General features: G+C 46.6%; 1 long non-coding RNA gene across 1 annotated transcript in view; it reads left to right on the plus strand.

The window, feature by feature from the left end:
* LOC142586893 (uncharacterized) overlaps nt 1-15,253 on the plus strand; it is a 46,441-nt gene extending 31,188 nt beyond the window's left edge. Inside the window, exons 4-5 of the long non-coding RNA XR_012829283.1 lie at nt 13,778-13,858; nt 15,070-15,253. This is a non-coding gene — a long non-coding RNA (uncharacterized LOC142586893). The remainder of the gene's footprint in view (nt 1-13,777; nt 13,859-15,069) is intronic.
* Nucleotides 15,254-15,534: the final 281 nt, after the last annotated feature.

Here is a 15,534-nt window from a genome sequence, read left to right on the forward strand (position 1 = left end):
TAGTTGAAATCAAGAAAAAGAAATGGGCATGGGCAGGACATGTAATGAGGATTGAAGATACCCGATGGTCATTAAGGGTTACGGACTGGATCCCAAGGGAAGGGAAGCGTAGCAGGGGGCGGCAGAAAGTCAGGTGGGCGGATGAGATTAAGAAGTTTGCAGGGACGGCATGGCCACAATTAGTACATGACCGGGGTTGTTGGAGAAGTATGGGAGAGGCCTTTGCCCTGCAGTGGGCGTAACCAGGCTGATGATGATGATGATGATGATGATGATGATGATGATGACAGTTTGAAGAGTTGGAGCGGCGGTCGAATTGCAGGTTTCGCATCTCGAGTGTCTTCTCGATGCTGGTGCCCTAACGAAGAAATTCGTTGACGGTCTTCGGTGGGCTCCGTACCATTCCGGCAAAATGTTCCTCCTTCACACCACGCATGAGTAGGCGGACTTTCTTCTCCTCGGGCATTTCAGGGTCGGCGCGGCGTAATAGACGACTCATTTCCTCCGTGAAGATCGCGGTTGTCTCATTGGGTAGCTGCACCCGGGTTTATAATAACGCTTGGGCTCGTTCTCGGAGTACGACGCTTGCGAATGTCTGTCGGAAGGCCCTTCGGAACAGGTCCCAGGTCGTTAAGTTGGCTTCTCGGTTCTCGAACCACGTCCTGGCGGCGTCCTCCAATGCAAAATAGACATGTCGCAGTTTTTCGTCGCTTTTCCAGCCGTTAAACGTAGCCACCCTCTCATACGTTTCCAGCCAGCTTTCTGAGTCCTCAAATGTGGAACCGCGGAATGTCGGTGGTTCCCTGGGCTGCTGAAGAATAATTGGGGCTGCTGCGCCTGCCATTGAGGATGTCTTCTTGGTTGTTTCTGGATGATCTTCTTGAACTGTCTTCTTGGTCGTATCTGGTAGAAGACCGTGTTCTGGAGGCAGCTGCTGTAGCCGGTGGCTTTCGCGGTATTCTTGGACGACGTTGGTGTTGTCTTTGCGGTCCGCGTTTGCATTACGGCTTGTCGGGGGCGTCCGGTGCATGAACGTAAAGGACCTCCACCAGATGTCACGTGGTGGTCACGTTGAAGAACACAGTAGCAACACTGTGAAAGACAAAACTAACTTTTATTGAGCGAACCTGTGCCCACAAAGCAGCTACACATATAGCACAACGATAGCGGCGAACACTGTCGGCGATCGTCGAAAATCTGATCAGCGGGTCCAGCGCGTCGGCTTTTATATAGCAATAATCGAATGTTCCAGACTAATCGTTAAGACCTGCGTGCCTTCCACATAGTTCTACACCATTCGCGTCACGCGATGAAATCAGATAACACATGGTTCGGCGAAAACAGAGAGCGGATAGAAGCATCGATAACTTTCCAGAAAGTTTGGATACACGCGGGCGCATACCGCGATGTGCGATAACATTTGTTAAGCGACGAAACGTGGTCGCCCAATAAAGATAAGTACACGTGTGAATATATAACACTGCAGTTCGCCCACCGTTGCTAAGTTGACGGCAAATAAAGCCATATTCTTTCGCTTAACCGTTGCGTGTCCTCCCGTCAGACACGACATAGACTGGCGACGAGGATGGGATTCTGGCAGCAAGGAACAAGCTCCTGCGTGACAGCAACGGTATTCACCGGCTGACGGATTACGCAGGGACAGCTGGGGAGCAGGCGGTTGCGACAGTATGGCGAAGGCGACCATGAGTCTGCAACTGGGGCAAGTAGAACATTTCGACACTTCTACGAGCCATTGGACTAGCTACGAAGAACGCGTGCACGCATAACTTTGATCCAATAATCTCCCGAAGGACCGGAGGGTAGACATTGGGTCTACAAACGTATTCGCTCCTCAAGTCATTCGCCGCTCCAGATAAGCCGTGTTTGAAGTCCCTGGAAAGCTTGTGCGAGCTGCTTCGTAACCATTTAGCCCCTGAACCGTCAGTCATAGGTGAGCGAGCGAAGTTTCAACGCCGAGGGTAGAAGGAACACATAACGATACCACAGTACGTAGCGGAGTTACAGGCATTCGCGCAAACATGCGAATTTGGTGCATTTCTTGACGAGTCGCTTCGAGACAGATTTGTGTGCGGTTTGCTCAGAGTCGACGTTTAATGACACTTGTTTTCCGAAGACGGGAACCTGACGTTTCAACGAGCCGTTGACCGCGCAACAGCCTTGGAAGCTGCGCTTGCTAATCTTACAGCTGTCCATTCGAAGCCTGAAAACGAGTACGGGTTGCATCAGTTGCCTACCAAGGTAACAACAAAATGTTTCCGCTGTAACTCAACTCGCACTACCAATGCGTGTCCGTATGTCATTGCGACTTGTTTTTTCTGCAACAAGAAAGGGAACATTCACTAAGCCTGTCTAAGACGGCAAGAATAATTGCGGTCGAAGCGAAAGCGAGCAGTACAGAATGATCGTTACAACCATCAGAACCACCCCTGCAAAGTTTTGTAACGAAAGAGGTAGAGACAGGAGACCGCATCATGTTCAGCTTAATTGTCGAGGGAGTTCCCTTGCAAATTGAGCTTGATACGGGAGCCGTCATTTCTGTAATGTCCTTGGGTCAGTTCCGCTCTTTTCCCAGCATTACCTCTGAGGCAAACTAAGTTGACGCTCAGGACTTACACGAGCGAACCTGTGAAGCCATGGGGTGTTTGTTTTCTTAGAGCTGAGAGCACAATGATCAGTGGCAGCGCTTGCCGCGGTACGTGCTTCCCCAGAGCGCGCCAGCACTGTTCGTGCGCAACTGGCTTCTGCAAGTGCGCCTCCATTGGAACCAAGTTCGCGGCCTGCAACAGCTACAGGGGGAGACATTACTAAGCGCTCAACGACTTCCACAGCTACAATCCTTGGTTGACCGCCATAAGGTCCTCTTCAGGGATGAGGTAGGCACTATCCGTGGTGAGAAGGCGACTCTTGTTTTCAAAGATCGGAAGACGCCCAAAATTTTTCACAGCTCGAAGCGTTCCGTTTTCTCTAAAAGGTACTGTTGAGCAAGAGTTGTCTAGAGAAGAACAGATGGGCATATTGACACCGGTAACGAGGAGTGAGTACGCCACTCCGATGGTGCCAATTTTGAAGTGGGATGGGTGAATAAGTGTATGCGGTAAGAACAAGCTGACCCTGAACCCCATACTTCACGTAGAACATTACCCGATACCCATACCCGACGGCCTGTTTGTAGCTCTCGCTGGCGGACAGCAATTCTCTAACATTGATCTCAACTGGGCGTACCAGCGAGTAGAAATGGACCGAGAGTCACAAGGCTACTTTACGCTTAACGCCCACAAGTGCCTCTACGCCGTGAATCGTCTACCTTTTGGGATAGCTTCGGCACCTGCAGTATACCAACAAATTATGCATATATCTTGAAGGGCCTCAACTTCGTGTTTTGCTATATTGATGATATCCTAATTACTAGTCGCTCAAAGGAACACTTGCAGAGCCTTGACGCAGTTCTCACAACGCTGTGAAAACGTGGAATTCGCGTCAAGCCATCGAAGTGCGAATTCTTTCGCGACGAGCTCACTTATCTGGGCCATGTAAATAACAAACACGGCAGTCACCCAACGGACGAAAAACTGGCAGCGCTAACTAAGGCACCGGCGCGAACTGATAAGCACCAACTTCAATCGCTACTGGGCCTCATCAACTACTATGGAAAGTTCGTTCCAAACGTGTCCACCATTCTTTTCTCCTTAAACAGGCTCTTGCAGAAAGATGTCGCCTGGAATAGGAACACGCCTTGCGACCGCGCCTTTCAGCACATCAAGCAGCTGCTGTCTTCAGCTACGATCTTGGCGCACTATGATCCAGACCTGCCCCTGCAGTTATCCCGTGTGATGCGTCCGCCTATGGTGGAGGTGCAGTGTTGTCATACATTTTTTTTCTGATGCTCAGGTAAGGCCAGTAGCAGATGCCCCACGCACCTTCAGTAGTGCTTAGAAAGGCTATAGTCAATTAGAAAAAGAAGCCCAAGTTCTTGTGTTCGGAATTGAAAAATTACATTACTACATTTATGCAAGGCATTTTGTTTTTAATCACGGACCACAAACTTTGGCTACACATTTTGGTGCCAAGAATGGCATACCAGCAAATGCCGCAGCAAGACTACAACGATTGGCGGTTGGTTTGTCAGTGTATTACTTTTCAATAAAGTTTCGGCCTTCTGCAGAGAACGCTGACGCAGATTGCTTGTCTAACCTGCCACTAACACAGCTGACGGTCAATGAGCAGAAAGAATCTTTTTATGACCTACGCTTCGACACTATGCCGATCAAGAACAATAATATTGCGCGTGAAACTTCACGTCAAACTTCACGTGATGCTGCTTTGTGTACTGTATCCTGTCAGTCTGGCCGCGTAGTTTCCAGAATGAAATCAAACCTTTCATAGAAGACTAGAACTGTCTATACATCGAGGATGCATTGTGCTGGGAATGCGCGTACTTGTTCCCGAAACATTCCGTACGTTCTTTTTGAACGAGTTGCACCAAGGTCATCCAGCTGTTGGTCGCACCAAAGAACTAGAAGGGAGCCATGTTTGGTGGCCTACTATCGATACTGACAGAGAGCGTTTCACTGCGTCTTACACCGCTTGCACGTCTAATCAGTCTGCCGCCTAAAGTGCCCTTGCATCCTTGGACATGGCCTACGTGCCATTGACAAAGGTTGCATGTAGATTTTGCCGGCCCTATAAACGGAGTGACATACCGCGTGGTGGTTGACGCATATTCAAACTGGCCTGAAGTGTTTCCAATGCGGACAACCACCACTAAAGCAACCATTTCATGCCTACATTAACTATTTTGCAGATTCGAATTTCCCGGGACTTCAGTGTCCGACAACGGCACTCAGTTTACTTCTGCAGATTTTCAGGAGTACCTGCAGCGGGTAGGAACCAGACACGTGAGAACAGCTCCGTATCATCCCAGCAGCAGCGGTCTGGTAGCACGTTTCGTCCAGACGCAGAAGGGTGCACTTCGGAAGCCCAGCTGACCCACATCACCGTCGGAGCTCGCAGACTTCCTCCTGTCGTACCGCAACACTCCACAAGGGACTGCAGCAGAGTCACCCTCTCGTTTGCTGTTGGGGAGCCGCCTCAGGACTAGGCTAGACCCCATCAGGCCCTCTGTTGAGGAGCGGGTCGCCCACAAACAGTTTCAGGACACCAATCGTCGAAGGCATCGTTCGACTGCGTTCAGCGAAGGAGAATTTGTGCGTGTCTGCAATTTTCGCTGAAGGATATGTCCGTGACGCATTTGTACACAAACAGTTTTTCTGATCCATATTTCTTGACCTGGAAAAGGCGTACGACACAAGGTGGCGCTACGGCATCTTGAGGGACTTATCAGAAAGGGGCATTCGTTGCAATACGCTAAACCTGATAGAAAGCTATTTGTCGAATCGTGCCTTCCGGGTAGTTAATGATATCGACTTAATGATATCTGAGTTGAAATCAAGAAAAAGAAATGGGCATGGGCAGGACACTTAATGAGGAGTGAAGATAACCGATGGTCATTAAGAGTTGCGTAATGGATCTCAAGGGAAGGGAAGCGCAGCAGAGGGCGGCAGAAAGTTAGGTGGGTGGATGAGATTAAAAAGTTTGCAGGGACAAAATGGCCACCATTAGTACATGACCTGGGTAGTTGGAGAAGTATGGGAGAGGCCTTTGCCCTGCGGTGGGCATAACCAGGCTGATGATGATGATGATGATGCCTTCCGGGTAAAGGTCGGTAATGTACTGTCACGTCCTTTTATACAGGAAACTGGCGTACCACAGGAGAAGCGCTCAGCTGCACACTCTTCATTGTTAAGACGACAACACTTCGCGCTTCACTGCCTCCAGCCGTTCTTTATTCCGTGTACGTGGACGATATGCAAATAGGTTTGAAATCCTGCAACCTCACAGTGTGTGACAGACAGGTACAGCACGGCTTAAACAAGGTGTCCAAGTGGGCAGGCGAAAGTGAATTTAAAATCAACTCGCACAAAAGTTATTGTGTTCCCTTCGCAAAAAGAGAGGCCTGGTTCCAGATACGTGCGTGGAACTGCGCGGACAGCAAATACCTCGGAACGATAAAGACAAATTTCTAGGTGTTATACTTCACTCGAGGCTTACTTTCATCTCACATATAAAATATCCTAAAGCAAAATGTCTAAAAACTACGAATGAACTCAAAATCCTATCCCACACAGCATGTGGTAGTGATAGGAAGTGTTTACTGAATCTTTACAGGAGTCTAGTCCGATCACGATTAGATTATGGAGCCATATTATTTCACTCTGCCGCACCGAGCGCGCTAAAGATGTCAGACACGGTTCATCATCTGAGTATCCGCCTGGCCACTGGCGCATTTAGAACAAGCCCTTTCGAAAGTCTTTATGTAGAGTCAGATGAGTGATCACTCCATCTTCAGAGACCATACATCAGCTTCACCTATTTTCTCAAAGTGCGCTCTAATAAAGAACATCCGTGTTTCATAACCGTTAATGACTTGACGTGTCAAACACTTTGTCGCAATAGACCGTCTATGAGACTTCCTCTGTCACTCCGTGCAAGAGAACTTAGAGAAGAAATGGATGCCCCAGTACTCAAACATCACCTAATGCCCCCTGCTAAGCTATTACCGCCCTGGGAGTGGCAGGATACAGATTGTCATGCGTACTTTGTATGCTATGTATTTCCGTTAACTTCAATCGAAGTACTGCTGCTCTGAATTTTACACAGACGCCTCAAAATCATATGCTGGTGTATCTTATGCCGCTGTTAGTCCCTCTTTTTCTAAATCTGACGTATTGAACCCGCTGATAAGTATCTTCACTGCAGAAGCCTATACAGTACTGTCTGCAATAAAACATACAAATAAATTAATACTCGACAGAGCAATAACAATCACAGACTCGTTAAGTTTTGTAAAAGCGTTAATCTCTTTGCACAAGTATACAAACCCTGCCTTCAATGAACTCTACCCTCTCCTATGCATTATTTATCTATCATATAAACATGTAGCAGTATGCTAGGTGCCTGGCCATAGAGGTATCGAGGGTAATGTACTAGCTGATAAAATGGCCACGTAAATCACATCACTAACCCCCTTTCCCACGGCTGCGGTCCCTGTCACAGATCTTAAGCTTTTCTCACGAAAGAAGCACTGGCAACGCACGTAGAATGCAGCAAAAAAAAATCAACTGCACCTTATAAAGCCACAGTTAGGTTTTCGCCCTCCCAAACAAAATCACGGCGAACAGATGTCTTATTGTGTCGCCTCAGAATAGAGCACACATTTGGTACCCACAATTTTCTGTTTACTGGAAATGAACTGCCAACCTGTGGTCGATGTGGTGTGAGGCTCACAGTCCTCCACGTCATCTTAGAGTGTCGCAAAGCCGAATCTCAAAGAAAGATTTTCCTCTTGCGCATCATTATTGCATCCGTCTCCACCCAGCTATGTTTATTGGTAAAGAACCAGTTTTTAATACCAAAGCAGTGCTAAATTATTTAAATGATGTTGTCCTACATGCTATCAGCCCATTAAATTCGTAGCGCATCCTCTTGCCAGAGGATGCCGCTGTGATAGTTGATTTTTATAGCGCATGCATCCAGGCCCTTGTGTCTCAAGTGCTCTAACGAGGCAGCGGGCTCTAGTGAACTTCAGCATCTAACATATTTTTTATGTCGTGTCATTGTTTCCAATGCACCTTATTGTTCATAGTAAACGCCATTTCCCATTGCCATAATCTTACTACAGCTACATTTTAGGCATTTTACAGTGACTAATTTTAGGCCCCTTTACAGCCACGCCACACCAACTTCATAGAACCCATCACGCCACCACGTCACTAACACTTGCGTGGCGCTCTTTGGCTATACCTGGCCCTTAGGAAAATAAAAACCACACATTTCATTTTCGCCGAGGACCAAGGTGGTTCAGTGCTACCGTTCTCGCCCGTAGCGGTCCAGTGTCGTACCGTGTTAGCGTTGTGACCCCCCCCCCCCGGGGTGTGTGGGAGTGGGTGCGTCACCGTAACCACATCGTACCTGCTCCGGTCTCTGACGACACGGTGATCACATCCACCGACTTCCACGATGAACACCATGTCACAGCTGGCACTAGCGCTAGCAGACCCACTGAGCCTGTGGAACAGCCGACGACACCCAGGGAAACCACCGAACAGGGTCTGCGCTACCCACTACGTCAGCGCGGACCTCCTAACCACTACGTCACTTAATCCTACTTCGGGACAGTAAATAAGTGTGGGGGAAATGATATGTCGTGCGCCTAGGCGACACAGCTAGGCATGCGCCGTGGTAGCGGCGCAAACGTTATCACTCTGTGGTTGCGCCAAAAAGCGCCGGCATTCAAGCTGGCGCGCTTTTCATTCCTGTAACATAGAACCGGGCAGTTCGCCCATCATTGTTAAACTGATGGCTAAATGAAGCCGTATTGTTTCGCTCAACTGTTGCGCTGTTCTTCCGTCAGACACAACAGGATGACGAGGTAGAAGGCTGCTGCTGGCCTTGCTTCTCTGCTGGTTTTGGCCATTCCGAGCGGAATCGGGACTGGGATCGGGACCGCAACATTTACTGGACTGGGCCCGGGATCGGGACCGGGATCTTGACCTGGACTGGGCCCGGGAGCTTGAGCGGCTCGCCGAGAACTTCGAGCTGAAATACCGCAGGAGGCTTCGCCTTGACCTTCCTCCATCATTGTCGTCGTCTTACTTCCTTTTCCGGGTGGAGGGTGCTTTTTGGTGGTAGCTCTGAGGTCGTTCGTCAGGTCGTGCGCGTAGCAAGCGAGACTGATCTTGATGTTCGGGGTAGGGGAAACGTCCGATCGGTGACCCATGCGCTGGCACACGTAGCGGCTTTCTTTTATTGGCTTGTAAGGGTGGTACGCAGCCTTCTCTCGTGTTCTGAGTTTGAAGATTAGTACTGGCCATGCATATCCACAGTGGCCATTTCTCTACATTAGTCAAAATAACCTAAATAAAATGAATATGCAGGATGTAACACTCCTGTAAAACGTGAAGGCGAAATCCTTTTCACATGTGACGCATTAAGTTGTACCCTCGCTAGGGTCAAATTTCTCCTAAGGGATAATGAGCTGCAGTGTGAAGTAAACGTATTGTACTGTAGGTCTACATCCAAACGACACATGCGAGCACCTAATGCACTACCGAAAGGTTATTCCGTCTTTCCTTTCGTTCTCTCTTTCATTCCGTTTTTGTTTTTCATTATTTCTTTTTTCGCTTTCCATTTGTTCTGAGTTTCTTTCGGCCTTTCTTATTTTTTTGTTTCTTTATTCAAATTCAGCCATTGCATCTTTTCTTGCTTACGGATTATTAGCCATTGCTGCTTATGATATTTTTTGCATCACTAGGATAGGCACTGCTTTCTTCCGGTATGAGTCATTGCAAGGGCTGAAGGGTTAAATTTTTCGCCTTAGAAAGAATACACATGAAAGGAAATCCTCTAAAGAGTGTGTCATATTACATAGTGGCGGCCTCTCAACATTTTAAAAGAGATTTTGCTTGTTGAACAGGAAGGACTGATCACCAGTTTCAATCGTCACCCATTCCTTATCCTTCCTACAAACATCGATAGGCAAAGTTCGAAGAGGCGCTCGAACATGTGGTATAGCCTAGTTCATACAAGGAGTACCTTTATGCAACTCTACCACCTCACTGATGTGAGTGTGTCGAGGGACTGTGCTTATTGTCTAATGTTTGCATAGCCACGGGTCATTCCGATGATGACTGCACCAAACTCAGCAAACCGCTAGTAGCCAGAAGCAGAAGCGGTATTTGTTTATCATCCTAATTTACCAATTTCTACCCCTCTAGCTCACGTCACAATTATTTGCCATCATTGAGTACCGCAGTTTTGCTACCGGCGCGCTGAGTGATATCAGAACCCCCAAGGCAAGTGCGCGCAAGTGCTCATGAGATAAAAGCACCCGCTCACAAGCACCCACACATATTTGGAAACATATTGCTATGGTTTCGCGGGCCATCTCCCATTCATACTATCAAAAAACGACGTACGCACACCTGCGCATAAAATCCAGCCTTTGTCGTAGGCAACGCACATAGAAATGGACCCAGGCGTGACACCGAATGGCGCTCACGCCAGGCATGCACCCCGTTCTTTCTCTTATGTTCATCAACTGCTTCTGTTACTCAACATACCGGCATCTACCATGCGTTTCTGTTTTCTTCGGCGACTCGACCGAACGATTCAGATTGCTAAGCGTGGCCACAAAGGATCGCTGCCGCCACTTCGAATGTGAACTTTTACCCGAACTAAAGTGCCTGCTTCGTGTTCATCAGGGCCTTACAATATATTCGCACTCATTAAACAATGGAATCAGTAAATGCATTCGTCAGCAACTGAAAGCCACCGTTGTATCCTGCCATGCTCACTCATCTTGTACCTGGGACCTTCCCCTTGTACTGCTAGGCGTGTGCTGCTTCTTAAAGAAGGACCTTGCCTGTACAACTCTAGTGCTCCTCCATGGCACAGCGCTATGACGGCCGGGAGAATTTTTCGCGCAAACTGGTTTTGTCAGGACAGATACTGACAGCTGTGTCCAGCAACCTCGCTTCCTGTTGCCCGTCTGCGTCCAGCTTCTACTTAGGTACATTTATCGTGTGATGTTCTTGTGAGCTAAGACCTTGTAACAGGGAAGAAAGACTTCATCAGTCATGATAGCATCAGAATAACTGCTATGCTTCTGGATGGCAGCCCCTTCATGGTCCTGCAGTCGAAGGAAAAAAAAGAGAACGTTGTGGCCTCCGTGAAGGAGATGTTAATGTTAGTGGGGTGGCGGTATTCCCACCTGCAATGTCATGGGTACAGCCGAATTTGTCGCTTTTCGCCTTATTGCAGAGCACGTTTAGAGCTCGCAGAGCAGAACAGCTACCAGCTCTGAGAATTATTTTACTTGTCACCCCTGTCATCTGTCCGTCCCCTCCGCTAATTCCCTACACTGCTGACCAATGCTGAGGCGTCAACCCAAAACACGACAATTATGGAACCATCAGCACCCCTTCCTGTTCTCTGCCAATCAAGCTCCTTCTTTCGGTCTTCGTCAACGAACGCCAAGAGGTGTTGTCGACTGACAGGGTCAAGCGCAGCTACTTCTCGAACTCGCCACTCCTTTCCGCCGTCACTGACTTCCACTCTGCTTCCAACATTGCAAATATGGTTATGCCCACCCGATTTGCATCGAAAGCGGGTCGAGTTATAACCTCATTTTACATCAGTGCAGAATCAAGAATACACAACTCTTTTATTATTCAACTCGTGGAAACGCTCAGCTCAAGGAACTTTCGGCACCTACCTTCAGTCCACTGTCAATATCGAACATGCTAAATAGAGTAACCTCTTCGTAGGTGCACGCTTCATCGGAATGACCACGTCGTATTGTCCTCAATCACACCACTGTGCCGTGCACCAGTCTATGCGCAGGTTACACTACCCAAGGCTACACACTACCCACCTTGATACGTTCACCGCAGGTCACCACTCATGCACTGCCACCCAATAAGTAAAGCTGCACCGTCACGCAAAGCCAAACGTTTCTGAAGTTCTCTCCTCAGATCATCCATGCACCCTTCATGTGGACATTATCGGCGCAATTTCACCAACCTATGCTTGCCCCTAATTGTGCACATCTCCGAGATTTTATATGGTTACTTGGGGTTAGCACGATGACTGATATCAGCGCTGTACAGTATTCAAACCGTACTAGTTCACTTGTGATAAATGTTATCGTGTCTTTACTGTACTACTAGTTGTCAGGAATATAAGTTTAAAAGTAGCATCTTCCAACCATTAGCATTATTTCGAGGCCGCTTTCTCTGGCGAATACCACCTGCGACCGTGCCTCCTGTGCTCTGTTTTAGCGCATAACTCCTGCTCATTGTCCTGATTGGCTGTTCCTGAGACCGAGATTTCGTGAAGTATTAGGTATAAATGTGTGAAAAAAATCGAAGCAACGCTCAGACAAGAGCACAAAGTAGCCTTTATTAATGATGCCGCCAATATTACTTGACTACCTGCTGTGTTCATGTAATCATCGGCAGACCTGCGCGCTGCAAAGTGTGATGGTTTTCGACGGCTCGGTGTGTTCACTGTCATGCCGAAAAAGGGAAGATTGAAGTGACTAAAACCTTTTTCATATGATCCTGTTTCATGCGATTTCCCAGACCTGAGATTAGCGATTCAGAACAGGAAATGGAACGAGGAGAGTTGCCCTTCTTTTAACCTATGATTTCGTCCTCAGAAAGCACTATTTTCGTGGTACTTATGTTCAATACATCACCAAACTCCCATCGTATAATGCGTTTTCGGGCCGCTTGTTCTAGTTGGAGCACAAGAGGACGCGAGACACGAGTGATCAAAGGCAGCAGGAGCCCGCCAGGGCAGCTTCTCTGCTGCAATAACCCGCCGTTGTCATGTCAAAATGCTGGCACACACTCAATTTTCTCACAGCACATGCAAATCGCCCCGCACGATGTCGCACGTCCCATTCACAGGTGTCGCCACCTACACTATTGCGATAAGGATGCCCACTTCAGTTCTTTGGCGAGTCCACCTATCTGTTTCACAGAATACGCGGCGCAGTGCCATGGGGAGCGCAAATTGAGTTTGAATTTCGTGATAACCGAAACGAACCGCCATACGCTGATGAAGGCGACGCGAACTAAGCGTATTGATTTGTTCTCACGAAAAACGACGCTCCTTGGAATACGAGGCTGCTGTGGCGGTGTCCTATTCTGGCCTCACGCAGCAGCTCGATTTTGTTTGTTTCCATTTCTCATCCTAATCGACTAGGTAATAGGAAAACAACCAATCCATCCTAGGACCACCCGGGCCCTGACATCATGACGCACATCAGCGTCTAGTGCTGCAACAATTCTCACTGAGCGAGCACATGACAACTTCCAGCCAAAATTCCTTAAGTGAAGAAGCCGACAATCTAGACCGAAGTCGAAGGGCACAAACCTACCTTGCCGAAGCCAGAAAACGACAGCTTACGTCCAAGGCCGCACGAAACTCTGCAGTTCAATGTGCGCCTTTATCTCGTGCTCCAACGATTCGCGTAACACTACCCATAAAGCAGATGGCAACAGTTGAGTCTGGCAAATTTTCGAGTCACATCGGGTCCTATGTTACCTGTTTGTTTCTTTTTTTTTAAATGTATCAAGGTTCTACTCTATATGCTCACGCAAATACGTATTTATACGCTGAATGTGTATTGATAGTGTCTATGCAAATGTCTATTCAACGTGGGTAGCTTTGCTGAGAGAATAAGCACCTTCGACTTCCTTGCGAATGTTCAGTAATCCTCCAAAAACTTGACTGAGTGCAGCGACAAACTTTGAGAGTATTTTATCGACAGCTAATGAGGAATATAAATATAAATTGATTCTATTCCATTCACGTCAATTGTGCAGTGCCTGCAGTAAGCACAAGACATCAATGACATTCATATTGCAAATACTTCAGGTATTATAAAGTGGAAGTGGTACAAGTATTTACTCAGAAAATCTTTTTTCTGATAGCACGCCTAACAATGCCATAGCTTGGGCTTACCTTCAAATTTGAGTGCTTTAACAAATCATGTATTTTATTGTGCAAATTAGACCTCGGTAAAAAATGTGTTCTTTCCCGGCCTCGTTTCAAACGGGAACGAGTCTATCTAGGGCATACACTGCAGCAAAACTCTTTCAGTGTGTTTTTTTTTATCTTTTCCTTAAAGGCGAAAAGCCGTTCTATGAATACCTGCTGTACAAGAGTGGTGATTCTAATTGTGGTGTGTTCCATGTGAAAAGTGGATATCGTAAGTATGACGATAACAACGAATTAGTGTTTTTGCAAGTACCATAGTGGAAGGGAAATAATCGAAGAACGTGTTCGATTAAGTTATCGATAGTTTATTCGGTAACATCGAGACATCTTTAAGAGTACAACAATTCTGCATGACTTTGAGTTTGTGTTCTGCAGGCCACCTCCTATCGCACTTAATGACCATTGAGCAAGCAACTAGTTACCCTGAGGTACTGCTAAACGAAACATAAGCATTTGAGTTCTGTGGTTTTCAGCCCTTGGGATTTTTCTCAGCGATTAGTGTCTTACTGCCACATACAGCAGTTTCATTTCTCAGCAATTTCTCCGCGTCTGTTTGCTGATAAATTTCGCAAGAAAACTGTTACACCTTCGTAATTTACGGAGATTCACGGCTGCACATAAAGATTTGTAGGCGGCTTAATTATATATATGTTATCATCCTGGCCTGCTAAAGATTTCAGAAAATTCCTGAAATTGAAAACTCATTGATAGATGTCAAATAAAAAGGAATACATTTTAAGGTTTTGAGCATTGGTCTTGAAGACTCTCAAAACAAATGTTTCAGTTGTCACCCCAAAACATACCAGTGAATGCGTTTCATCTTTATTTCTAGTAGATTTTTGGTAATAGCCTGCCATTACGAACTAAACAGTGCCATAATTCTTTTCCTTTCTTAGCGACTGTTAACAACTGTGCTGTTTACATTGACAAAAAAGTAAAGGTGTTATCGTTTCAGAGCATCTTAAAACATGCACACTTCGAGAGCACTCTCTTTGCCGTGATTAGGTAAATCTTTTACCCCGTGTAAGCAGAAGTGCATTATGGTTACAAATGTATGGGGCCCGGTGACGTAGCTATGGGACAAGATATATAGAATATATATACTAACGGAATAAATATTTAGCAGAAAATATCGAATCTACCATAAAATAATAAAGCCATAAATAAAAAGCCACCATAAATAATAAAGTTGCGATTCACAACATTTTGGCCTTGTAGTTGGATGAATTTGCCTCGGGAGATACAAAAATTCTGAAGATGGCGATTTCGCGTTTCGCGTGGGAAAAAATAATGTCTTATGAGGGATTATGACGTAACTGATTTTAACCCTGAAAAGAACCTTGAAGCTTGCAGCTGATGTGCCATATGCAAATATTTCTGAAACGAGATAGCATTAATGGATAATCTTCTTTTTCCCTTTAGAGCACTTCTATGAGCTCCGTCTGTGGAACTCTTCTGCTGTGAGCGACTATAAAGAATGTCTTCAAAAATACGCTTACTACATACCGCAGGGAGACGTCATCACGATGTACTACAATGGGCTATGCCCACACATATTAGAGGATTAAAGTAGGAGTTCTTGCAAATAAAGAAAAGTCACAGAGTTTTTGTATGGTTAGCAGAAACCGCACTGACTAACTCTCGCTCGCATGCTTCTGAAATGCAGTATGTAGAAATAGCTTGCAATATTTCCAACTTTATCAGATTTTTGTGCTGCATCAGTGAATTACGCAATAAAGGAACAATTTGGCCAACCAAAACTACGCATTTACCATACGAACCTTACCTATAATGGTTTCATTTTATTGAGAAATCGTCATATGTCCGATTAGGCAAACTGTAGCGATGTCAATTTGGAGCGATGATACGAAAAATGGCCGAAGGCCT

This window comes from Dermacentor variabilis, chromosome 7 (genome assembly GCF_050947875.1).
Source record: "Dermacentor variabilis isolate Ectoservices chromosome 7, ASM5094787v1, whole genome shotgun sequence".
NCBI classification, from domain to species: Eukaryota; Metazoa; Arthropoda; class Arachnida; order Ixodida; family Ixodidae; genus Dermacentor; species Dermacentor variabilis.